Source organism: Giraffa tippelskirchi, chromosome 2 (genome assembly GCF_054371585.1).
Source record: "Giraffa tippelskirchi isolate mGirTip1 chromosome 2, T2T-mGirTip1v1.2.pri, whole genome shotgun sequence".
Lineage (NCBI taxonomy): Eukaryota > Metazoa > Chordata > Mammalia > Artiodactyla > Giraffidae > Giraffa > Giraffa tippelskirchi.
This window is the reverse complement of record NC_137276.1, coordinates 127,440,353-127,452,231: the sequence shown is the minus strand read 5'-3', so window position 1 is coordinate 127,452,231 and position 11,879 is coordinate 127,440,353.

Below are 11,879 nucleotides of genomic sequence, written 5' to 3'. Positions count from 1 at the left end.
AAACCAAATAAAATTTGTAGAAAAGAAACAGTGGTGATAAAAGCAAAGGTTAATGAAATAGAAACAAAAAAGAAAAATAAGACTGACCAACAAAACTGAATCTGGTTCTTTAAATGATTAATGGCAAGAAGGGTTAAAAAAATCAGAAGGGGTACAAATGAATAAAACAGAAGTAAACAGTATATAAATTAGGCACGAAATGGATAAAATTGTCCTTATTTATAGATAATAAGATTGTCTACATTCAAGAGTCTCTATAGGCAAACTTTTAAAACTGGTAATAGGATTCAACAATGTTGTGGATACAAGATTAATATAAAAATATCTACAAGACTCCCTTACACTAGGAATATGAAATAGAAAATGTAATTTTAAAAAAGAATCACAAAAAAATTATAAACAGTAAATACAAACTACTTAACAACAAATCCTACAAATATGTGTATGAACTTTGTGAAAAAAATATGCAATTGTTTACTGAGTAACATAAAAAAGAACTTGAATTAAGTGGAAATTTTACCTTGCTCATGAATTAAATAAATCATCATTGAAAAGATATTGATACATCCCTATAAAATTCATTACAATCCATATAATTTTAATTAGTTCTAATCAAGACATCAAATTGGTTTCTGTGGAAAAATATTAACTGAGTCTAAAATTTATGTGGTCAAAGAATTGTAAAGGTCAAAGAATTGCTAAGACAATTTCAAAAAGAAAGAACAAAGAAGGGATACTCTTTCCATACAATATTAAAGACACATGAAGACATATTAAAGGCATATGGAAGACATAATGAAAAGCTAAGATCATCAAAACAGTGTAGTATTGGCACAGAGGAAAACAAATAGGCCAATGGAACATAACAGGTACTCCTGAAATAGACCCAAACGTATATGTAAATATGGACTATAACAGAGCTGGTATCATGAATCAATGGGTAAAAAGCAGACTATTTACAAAAATGTGTGCTAGAAGATTACATATATGTGTGTGTGTGTGTGTGTGTGTGTATACATATACATACTAATAAAACCAGATTCCTACCTCACATTATAAACAAAAAATTTTGTACTAGATCCTATATATAGAAAATCTCTACATATTTTAGAAAAGACATATAGAAAAACTATATTTCTTTATGAACTCAGGGTAGGGGAGGATTTCTTAAGCAAGACATAGAAAGTATGAACCATAAAAGGAAAGATGAATTTTTTAAAAGCTAAATACTTCTATTCTAGTTTACTACCCTATTTTTAGAAATAAAGATTGAAATTACCTACATGCCCATTTTAAATAAAATACGGCATATCCATACAGTAGAATGCAGCTTTGAAAAGAAAGAATAAGTTCTCTACATGCTGATATGAGAATAGCAACAAGATTTATATTGTTAAGTGATTGAAGTAGTAGCAGAACTAAGTGTATATAGCAAACCACCATTTATGTAAAATTGGGGAAATAAAATATAAATTTATTTTATATTTGAATTAAGAAATTTTGAAAGGATGTATGTTTCTGGTAGCAGAAAGTTAAGCAAGAACTAAGAATGTGGAGGACAGGAGTATGAAGGTATCTCTTCATTATGCACTTTTTAATGCATATTTAAAATTTTTTGAACAATGAGAATGTATTGCATTTTTGAATTTTAAAATAAAACAAAAATTTTTTATAGCAGACTTCCCCCTCAAAACAAAGGTAAAGCAAAAAATTAAATATAATTGCAACATATGTAGCAAAGCCTTAGTATCTATAAAATGTAAAATATTTATTCAAGTCAATAAGAAAAAGACACTCCATACAAATCTGTGAAAAGAATATGTACCTGAACAAGCATTTAAAGAAGAGGAATTATAAATATATTCAGAAATTAAAATTTGTTTAGTATTACCGATCAAGAGAAGGCAGATTAATACCAAAAAAATACCATTTTCATCCAACAGATCAAATTGAAGAGTCTTTGTGGCGAATGTGATAAAAACTATATAACAAAAAGCCTCCACGTTTGTGGAAGTATCGGTTGGTACCTGCCATTTCAGAAGTGTAATTTGAAAATATTTAGTTAAGTTAAAAATATTCATTCCCAGCAACCCAGAAATTTCACTTCTGTGTGTAGCCTAGTCAAATTTCTGCACCAGGACACATTTACAAGGATGTTTCTTTCATACACTCATGCATGTGTGCTGAGTTGCTTTAGTCAGGTTCAACTCTTTGCCACCCTATGGACTCATAGCCCACCAGGCTCCTCTGTCCATGGGATTCTCCAGGCAAGAGTACTGTAGTGGGATGCCATCCCCTCCTCCAGAAGATCTTCCCGATTCAGGGATCTAACCCATGTCTCCTAAGTCTCCGGCATTGGCAGGCGGGTGTTTTTACCACTAGCGCCACCTGGGAAGCCCTCCTTGCCTCATAAACAAATAAAGCCTGACATTTTTAAAAAAAAAAAAAGGTTAAGATTGTTGCCCAGAGTAGTGAGGCTAGTAAATGAGAACTCTGGCAGCCTGGCCCAACTTTATTCTTTCAATCCCAACTCCACATTGTCTTTCAGGAAAATCCTGCCTACCATTTGCAACCTCACCAATAGACGAATGGGTAAATAGAATGTGCTATGTTGGTAGGATGAGATGGTATCATCCACTAAAAAGTATAGCTATATATTTACATATTTATGAAAGTGAAAGTGTTAGTTTCCTAGTTGTGTCGGACTGTTTGTAACCCCATGGACTGTAGTCTACCAGGCTCCTCCGTCCATGGAATTCTCCAGGCAAGAATACTGGAGTGCGTAGCCATTCCCTTTTTCCAGGGATCTTCGTGAACCCTCTTCAGCACTGCAGACAGATTCTTTACCCTCTGAGCCACCATTTATAGTTTATACGTGAATAGTTCTCAAGGCATCTTATTGTGAAAGAATCTGTATATAGTTGATATTATTTATTTCTTAAGTTGTATTATAGAATGTACCAAGGATATTATTGCTGTCTCAAGTACTCCTCACATAAATGCTTTTAACTCCAGTTTTTAAATAAATAAACATAGGGCTTTATGGTTATCATTATCTTTTTTTTTTTAAATGAGCTTTGACAGTTTTTGTTCTTCAAGGAATTTGTCCTTTTCATCTAAGTTGGCAAATTTGTTGACATAAAACTTCCATATATCCTTATTTCCCTTTTAATATATTGATAGGATTTGTAGTGATGTGAACTCTTTTATTCCTGATACTGGTAAATTTGTTTCTTCTCTCTGTTTTTCCAATAGGCCTGGTCAGAATTTTTTCAGTAAAAATATGTGCCTCTTTACCAGTATTAGTAAAATTAAAACAATTTTTTTCAACCATTTTAACAAGAAAATTATAACTTAGCCAAATGGATATAGTGGACTTCCCTAGTAGCTCAGTTGGTAAAGAATCTGCCTGCAAGGCAGAAGAACCTGGTTCAATTCCTGGGTTGGGAAGATCCACTGGAGAAGGGATAGGCTACCCACTCCAGTATTCTTGGGCTTCCCTTGTGGCTTAGCTGGTAAAGAATCCACCTGCAATGTGGGAGACCTGGGTTCGATTCCTGAGTTGGAAAGATCCCCTGAAGAAGGTAAAGGCTACCCACTCCAGTATTCTGGCCTGGAGAACTCCATGGACTGTATAGTCCATGGGGTTGCAAAGAGTTGGACACGACTAAGCAACTTTAAGAAGAAATGGATATATTTGCTATCTACCTTTTTGTTTCTGCATCAGAATTCTTTTCAGTTATAGAATTATTGTTTTATTGATGCCTTCTATAAAGGAAGCAATTATTCATGAAATTTTTATTGAATTCCTCCTCTGAGCTAGATACTAGGCTAGAGCTAGAGTTCCTCAGATGAATTAAAACCTGGTGAGGGTTTGTCAGCTAGTGGGAGATAATAAGAATAATATGGAAGTCTCTGTATAAGTGCCCTGTGGAAACAAAAGAAGATGAGGCCAGCTCTACTTGGCATGGGTATCTTTACAGAGAGGAAGAGGTAAGAATCGTGGCGAAAGGATGAGCTTTATAAGCAGACCAGGTGTTCCAGGTAGAGGGGCTGCCTGGTGCAAGGCACAGAAGCAAAAGGAAGAATGATGGCTGTATCATCCTTCCTTTTTTCAGCTGCAAGCAACAGAAGCAGTCTTGAGTTGATTAAATGGAAATGAATTTTTAATAAAAAATCCATTTTAGGAGTTCCCAGAATGCTGGGAGGAGTGAAGGATCAAAACTACACTGGAGAACAGGTGAGGAAGCCCCTGGAGCTCCTGCGCTGGGAGCTTTGGGAACCACCACCGTCCTGGCCTTGCAGGTGGCTGTATTGAGCCAGAACCATGACCTTGCCACCACTCCTGCCCCTGAAGACGGATGTTTCTGCTACCAAACTCAGTGACAGACTAGGTTCTATACAATTATCCTTCATCAGGTTGTCCACCTCTAAATTACAATTTTGCATGGAGAATCTGATTGAGTTTGAATTGCCTTCCTTTATTTATTCAATGTTTATTCAACAACTCAAGCCCATACTATATGCCAGACACCATGCTGAAGTCTAGGGAATCAACCGAACAAACCAATTCCTACTTTCTTGAGGTTTATAGTTTGGGAGGGGTAGTGAGGAAGATGATTAATTTTTTTAAAAAGTATATGTTGGAGACAAACATGTATAATATGTCAGGTGACAGTAAGTGCTATGGAAAACATTTTTAAATGAAGCAGGGACTGAGACATGCAGGGGAGGCTGTGAGTGTTACTGTTTTATAGATAGTGGTCAGGGAAAGCATGCTAAGGTGAAGTGTGGGTAAACATATGAAGGAAACGAGGAGCCAGTCATATGGACCTCTGGAAGAAGGACCTTCCAGGCAGAGGAAACACAAATCCACATGCCCTCTGGTGGAAATATATCTACTGTGTCCAAGGAACAGCAAGAAAAATATGTGTAGCTCCAGTGTGGCTGGAGTGATTGGAGATGAAGTTGAAGACAAGGAGGAAGAAGGGGGAAGCTATTTCATATGAGTCTTTGCTGATCATTGGAAGGACTTTGGTTCTGATTCAGGGTTAGATGGAGAGCCATTCCATTTCAGAGTATTGAACAGAAGGGAGACGGTGTTGACTTGCATTTTCATAGGATTATCTAGATGTTCTGTTATGACTATATTTTAACAAGGCAAGAACAGAAGCCCAGGAGCTATTGCAATAAGCCAAGTGAGAAATGAAATAATGATGTTTTAATCAGAGTAGCAGTGGTAGTAAAGATAGTGAAAGGCCATAGGCATCTGGATATATTCTGAAGGTACTGACCTCACTACACAGGGTTGTATGTGCATGAGTGGTAAAAACAAGCCTGAGAGGGGGTGGGGGCCAGATTACAAAGTCTTTTGTATTGCAAGTAAAGGAGTTTGGATTTCATCCTCAGGCTATGAGTTGTCATTTATTCATTTTAACTAGAAGAGTCACATATCACATTTTATTTGAGAAAGCTGATCTGGTGGCAGGGTTGAGAATGGAATTGAAGGGGCCATCTTTGGAGGCAGTGAAATCTAGTAGAAGACTCCTATCACCATCCAGATAAGAGAGGATGAAGAATTTAGCAGAAACAAAGTTATCTAGCTATTGCAGTGGAGAAGGGGGAATGGTCATGTAATAGTTTTCTACTTCTGTATAACAAATTATCATGAACTTAGTTGTTTAAAATTATACATGTCTATTGTTTCACATTTTCAATGGGGTGAAGAATCCAGGCATGGTTTAGGTACATTCTCTGCTCAAGGTTTCAGAAGGCTGCAATCCGGGTGATGACTGGGCTGTATTCTGTGGAAACTTGACTGGGAAAGTCTTCCTCCAAGTTCACTCAGGTTGTTGGAAGGATTCATTTCCTTGTGTCTGTAGGATTGAAGGCCCTGTCTTCTTGTTGGCCCTTGGCTGGAGATTGCTCTCAGCCGCTAGAGGCCTCCCAAAGTTCGTCATCATGGAAGACTGATTCCTTCTTCAAGCCAGCATGGAGAATCTGAGTGTGAGTCTGTCAGCAAGATGGAGTCCTATATGACATCAGGTAATCGTGGGAGTAACATTCCACCATCTTTGTCATATTCTACTTCTTAGAAGCAAGTCACAATTTCCACCCATGCTCAAGGAGAAAAAATCACACAGGGCATGAACATCAGAAAATGGATCATTGAGGGTCACCTTTTGACCTATCTCTCCACCGTATATTATAAAGAATGTTAAGAACACAGAATGGATGGGACCTAAGATGTGGCAGCGTCATTGTATGTGAGCTGGAAAAGGACAGATAGAAATAAAGAATGATGCCCAGCTTTACAGTTTATGTGCTTTGTGGGTGATGAGGGTCCTTCATTAAGATGAGAAGCAGAGGAAGAGCAGCTAGTTTGGGAGAATATTGAGTCTTCTTTAATTTGGAAGTAAAAGATATTACAAAAGTATTACTTTTACAAAATTACAAAAATGTTACTACCATATTTTACAAATAACAGTGTTTTTTATAATGAAACAGAAAATAAACCTAGTTCTTATTTCTTATTTCTATAAGAAACCCAAGTTCTTATCCTCCTGTTCCTAAAACAAGCAAACAAAACCCAATTCTTACAGTTCAAGCCATGTGTTATTTTGCTGAACTAAAAGGAAGTTTCCAGATCTATGTGAGTTTCTGTGTCTCTAATGAACTCTTGCAAGCTGGGAGGCTGAACACAGAAATGGCATACCTGAAGCAGTGTCAGTGGTTTCAGGTAAGAAAAATTATTTCTAGAAAGCTAAATCATCCAGGAATTCTCAGTGTTTATATGTAACTTACACATTTAAAGTTATTTTTGAATTTATCTATCATCTATAAAGGAAGCATCTTAGTTTGACTTTGTGGTTAGAGAGAATATTCTTCATTTCAAGTTTGCTAAGGAGGAAGGGGATGGAAGTTGTGCAAGAATAGAGAGAGGAGAGAAATACATAGCAGTACTCTGTGAAACTAATTATCCAAAGGAATTTATGAAAACTGCATGGATGGATGGATTCCATGATTAGGTTTATTGAGGTCAAACAGTACGTGACTAGGAACTACCAAAAAAGCCTAGGTAGTTAAAGTGGAAATATTTAGAGGAGTGAACATATAATTGCTTTAAAAGAATTAATTTGGAATGTTGCAGTTTCAAGTACACTGAATGACTACATTCCTTGTAGGCCTTTCCCGTCTCCACCTGTTGTCCTATGGTTGTCATTTAAGGGGCCGGTTTGTTAGAGGTGGTTCCTGATGGGTCTGCTAGACCACTTCCTTTGCAAGGAGCTGCCCTGTGAGAGGGCTTCCTAGGTGGTACTAGTGGTGAAGAACCTGCCTGCCACTGCAGGAGACATAAGAGATACAGGTCTGATCCCTGGGTCTGGAAGATCCTCTGGAGGAGGACAGGGCAACCCCCTCCAGTATTCTTGCCTGGAGAATCCCATGGACAGAGGAGTCTGGCGGGCTACAGTCCATGGGGTCTTAAGGAGTTGGACATGACTGAAGTGGCTTCACACACAAACCCTGTGAGAACCCAGAAGAGTCATCCACAAATCTGGTTTCAGGTGGTTCTGTCTGGTAAAACTTTTTCAGAGGCAAATGGCAGAAAACCCAACCTAAAATCACTTATACGATAAAGGAATTGGCTTACAGTAAAGGATGGATCTTGCCAATATCAGAAACAGCTGGTTTAAGTGGCTTGAACAAAGTCATTAAGATTCGGTTTCCCAGTGACAAGATGGCAGGAGCAACCAGACTTTGTATCTCATCATCAAGTCCAGCAGTAAAGGCTCTGTCCCCCAAAGCCAAAGATTCATCCTTATCTTGACTCTCACTGGGCTGGAAGGGATCCACACCTCCCCTAAATTAATCACTATGGTCAGGGGAATACAATTTTTCTGATTGGCTAAAATCCAACCTATTTATGTAAGCCAACTCTATCCAAAGGACATCACTTCCAGGGGAAATATGTGTACAGTTTTTACCAGAAGTAGGATAAGTGGATGTTGGGCAATAAACACAAGAGAAAGTCCTCTTCAACCTATGAGAATGACTTTTAATTGAGCCGGAAATTTATTTACATGATACTGTGATTGCCATTGACATGAAAATATTGATATTTTCAATTATACACCTTATATCTTATACTTCCAACCACACTACCCCACCACACTCACATACTTCATTTAACTGAAAGCTCTAGTTAGAAGAGACTCAGAAACATTCTATTGCTTTGTGTGTAGGCAAAACCTCAGATCAATAAAGGTGGAAAGCCCACGTTATGCCCACAAGGGGAGAGAAGTGCCTCCTGATACAACAATCCACTGGGTACCATCCATTAATTTCTGCAGTGCTGGCTTGGAAAAACCCCTAGTGCTACTGAATGCTTAATTCAGTTGTTCAGGATTTCACTAGCAATACTAATAGCACAGCCAGATTGTGTGTTCACTCAGGCTAGTTATTTTCCTTTTCTTATGGTATTTTTCTTTTATCAAATTTGGCTTAAATACTATCTCATTCTGCTACATTCCTTCTTCCATCCCTCCCCAAACCTTTTCACTGATGCCTGCCTGATAAAAGGCCTTATATCTGATATTAACCTAAAACTTCCTTGATTCCTTAAAGTGAGTTATTCATTAACTGAACCTAAATTACTGGTTGTTGGACAAATCTAATTCTTTCAAACTACGGATCTGCTCAGAGAGGCTTCTGTAAATCTACTGTAGAAATAAGTGAAACTTTGTGCCAGTTGTTAGCACTAAGCAGAAGTCTGAGAGAGGGAGGAGAAGTTACTCATTTGTTCAATTCAGCATGGTGAGTCCAGGGGAGGGAATCAAGTGTACCTCGGGCTTGACAAGCAGCGCAGGCAAGCACCGCTGCTACCGACAGGACAGAGCCGGGCAGGGGCGACTGGCTGCTTTTGAGCATGGCCATGGGTTCCCCTAGAATTGCTCTTAGGATCAAGCATTTTGCCATCTATTTCCTGTGATGGCCAGAATTTCCTGTGCTAAGAGGTATGGCTGTCTTTTTTCCTGTCCTTTTGTTCAGCAAAAACAAAAGCTAATTAAAGTAAATGTCAGAAGCTGCAGTGAGGCAAAGGGTGGGCTACGGGACAGGGGCAGAGAAACTTCCAGGGGCTGGCTGATTACACAGATAAAGTGCATTTGGGAGTTGTGTGTCTAGCTATGTATGCATACTTTTCAGTTATTATGGGGAAAAAAAGCCACCTCTCTGAGGATTATTAAAACATGTCTCTAGGCCTCTAGAGCAGAAAACTGCTTCTAGACTCACAGAAGGTGCATTTTGTTTTACTCCATAAGAGTTTGGACTTATTTCTATTTCATATTTTTATTTATCTCAAGAAACATTTTGCAACCAGCAAAGAAACTGATCCTGCCTATGCTTTGCAAAGAAAATTCAGTAGTATCATTACAGTCACTAGTTTGGACAGTCACCATTATTGTTTGCTGTTGCTGTAATTTTTTTTCCCTCGACAATTCAGACACCTTACAAATCATAACTAAATCTGGCCACTTTTTTCTTTTTCAAATACATATTTAAATTTCTGTAGTACTCAACAGCTGAATTGCATGACATTTATATATGTTTTCAATTTAAAGACTAGAAAAAACATACTTAGGGCATTATTTGAATTGGTCATGCAGTTGTTTAATGTATGAAATTTAAATGTAATAGAGATACATTTAACATTGAATTTTCCTTGTTATTTGCAACTCTGGGTATGTTTTCTTATAAAACAAATCCAGAAAATTAGAATCAAAAATTTTTGGTGAGATTTGTATCAATTCCAAAGCACACATGTCTTACGAAGTCAAAATTTATAAATGAAAATTGATACCCCATGAAACCATTATGACAGATTACAAATTCTTGGTCTAGAAAGTTCATTAGAGCTTTCCCTCATTCCTGATGAAGAGAAATGTTTCCTATCTATTAATATTTGTGTTCTCATAAGTTGCAATACATGTTCAAAATTAAGTAGATTTTTTTGAGCTCTTGCCTAAATGACACCAAACCTATTTTTTGTGTATGTTTATGATAACAAGCCTGCTACACACTTAGACAGTATGAGTTCTAGCAAAAACACCAAGGGCTGAGTCCTTTAGCATCATTTAGAATAACCCAGCCTCGGAGGCTTTCAGTAGAAGTGAAGTACAGCAACATATCGCAGCATTGGGAGCCCAGAGACGTCCAGGGAACAATAGACATCTTGTGGGAAGGGCTGAAATGTATGCGGCCCACTCCCATGGGAATGCCTGTAGTGCTTTCACACTGTGTGAAAAAGATGCTCCTTGAAAAGAATCCTTAATCCTTTCTTTCAAGGGAAAATCTGAGAAATTTATTGAAAGCTTCTAGAGCCCAAATGGGTCTAAGTTAGTCAGTGGGCATTTTAAACACAGGTAAATGAGCAACTGAGTGTGCATGCATGCACACGCATGTGCGCACACACACACACACACACACACACACTAATGCACAATAGAGCAAACCAGCAACGTCTTATTAATGCCCATTCAGTGTAGGTTACCTTGAAAAGTCATAAAGAACTTTTCCCTATAGTGCCCTGGAGGGAATAATACACTCCCTCCTCCCTAACAAACATGGGAGTGAACACTGTGCTTAAGTAGAAAGTGCAGGTATTTGGATTACCTGGACAAAAAAATGTCTCAGACACATTGTATTTCAGTCCCTTTCCGCCCTGTGAAAAAATTCACTCTCACTGTTTGGCCCTGGTGGGGGTCGTGTCACAGTAAGGCTGTTTCTCCAGAGAGAAATAAGTTTCTGAAAAAATCAACAAGGACATTTGTAAGATAGTGCATGAACTACCCAGATTTAAGACTGTGGGAGACTACAACTAGGATATAAACAAAACACACATGGAAAAGACCTAAGCATCTTTAATGCTGTGAATTTAATCTTAGGTAGCAGCAGAGTCATTGTTAGTATTTAAAAGGTATGACATGGGGATACATTAACAGCAGAATGACCTACAAGAATAATTATAGTATTAAAGATATGATTTCTGTCACTATTTGTATGGTTGCTATATGCCAGGTCTGTGTCAAATGCTTTATATAATCTCTTTAAACTCTCAACAACCCACATCACCATCCTCAGGTGTAAATAAGGAACCTAGGCTCAGGGAGGTTGAGTAATGTGCCCAGGTTTATACTGCAGGTAATGGCATAGCTGAACCCAGGTGTGTCCAGGTTCCCCCCAACACTCCTCTCTGCTCTTCTTACTGGATTCTCATACTGTGTCCAACTCTGGATCCTAAGCTCATTTAAAACTAAAAGAAAATTGAATAAAAACTAGTGATAAGTACCATGAATAATGAATAGAGGATGAAGAAGAGGGAAGATTAAAGAAATGTAATCTATTCCATTAAAAGAGAATAGAATAGAGATACTTCATCAGTATCTATAAGCCTGAAAACCATCAATGAGAAAATGCATCTATTCATGGATGTCTGTAGTCTCTATTTTTATAAACTCTTCAAGGGGACAGTCCTCCAGGTGTGGATGGTAAAAAAATATGATTAATCACCAAGTGTTTAGCAAGATTTTGAGGCCATTCTCCTGAAGCATGGGATCTGGTTCAGTGGCAGATGTGTGGCCACCCTTAGTGCACATCTTTGTGGGGTAGTTCTCCGAGGATACACCCACAGTGTCCACATCTTGGTGATCATGCAAGTCACAACTTTTTGTGTACTTTGCCAGCAGATAGATGACTTGATGGGATGAGCAGATCTACTATAGGAAGCTAGGGGGAGAGAATAATATAGCTTGAAGCATGTTTTTTAAAGAAATCATTAACTTTTGAAACAGTAAGAAAGAGTTTCAGTACCTTTTTCTCTT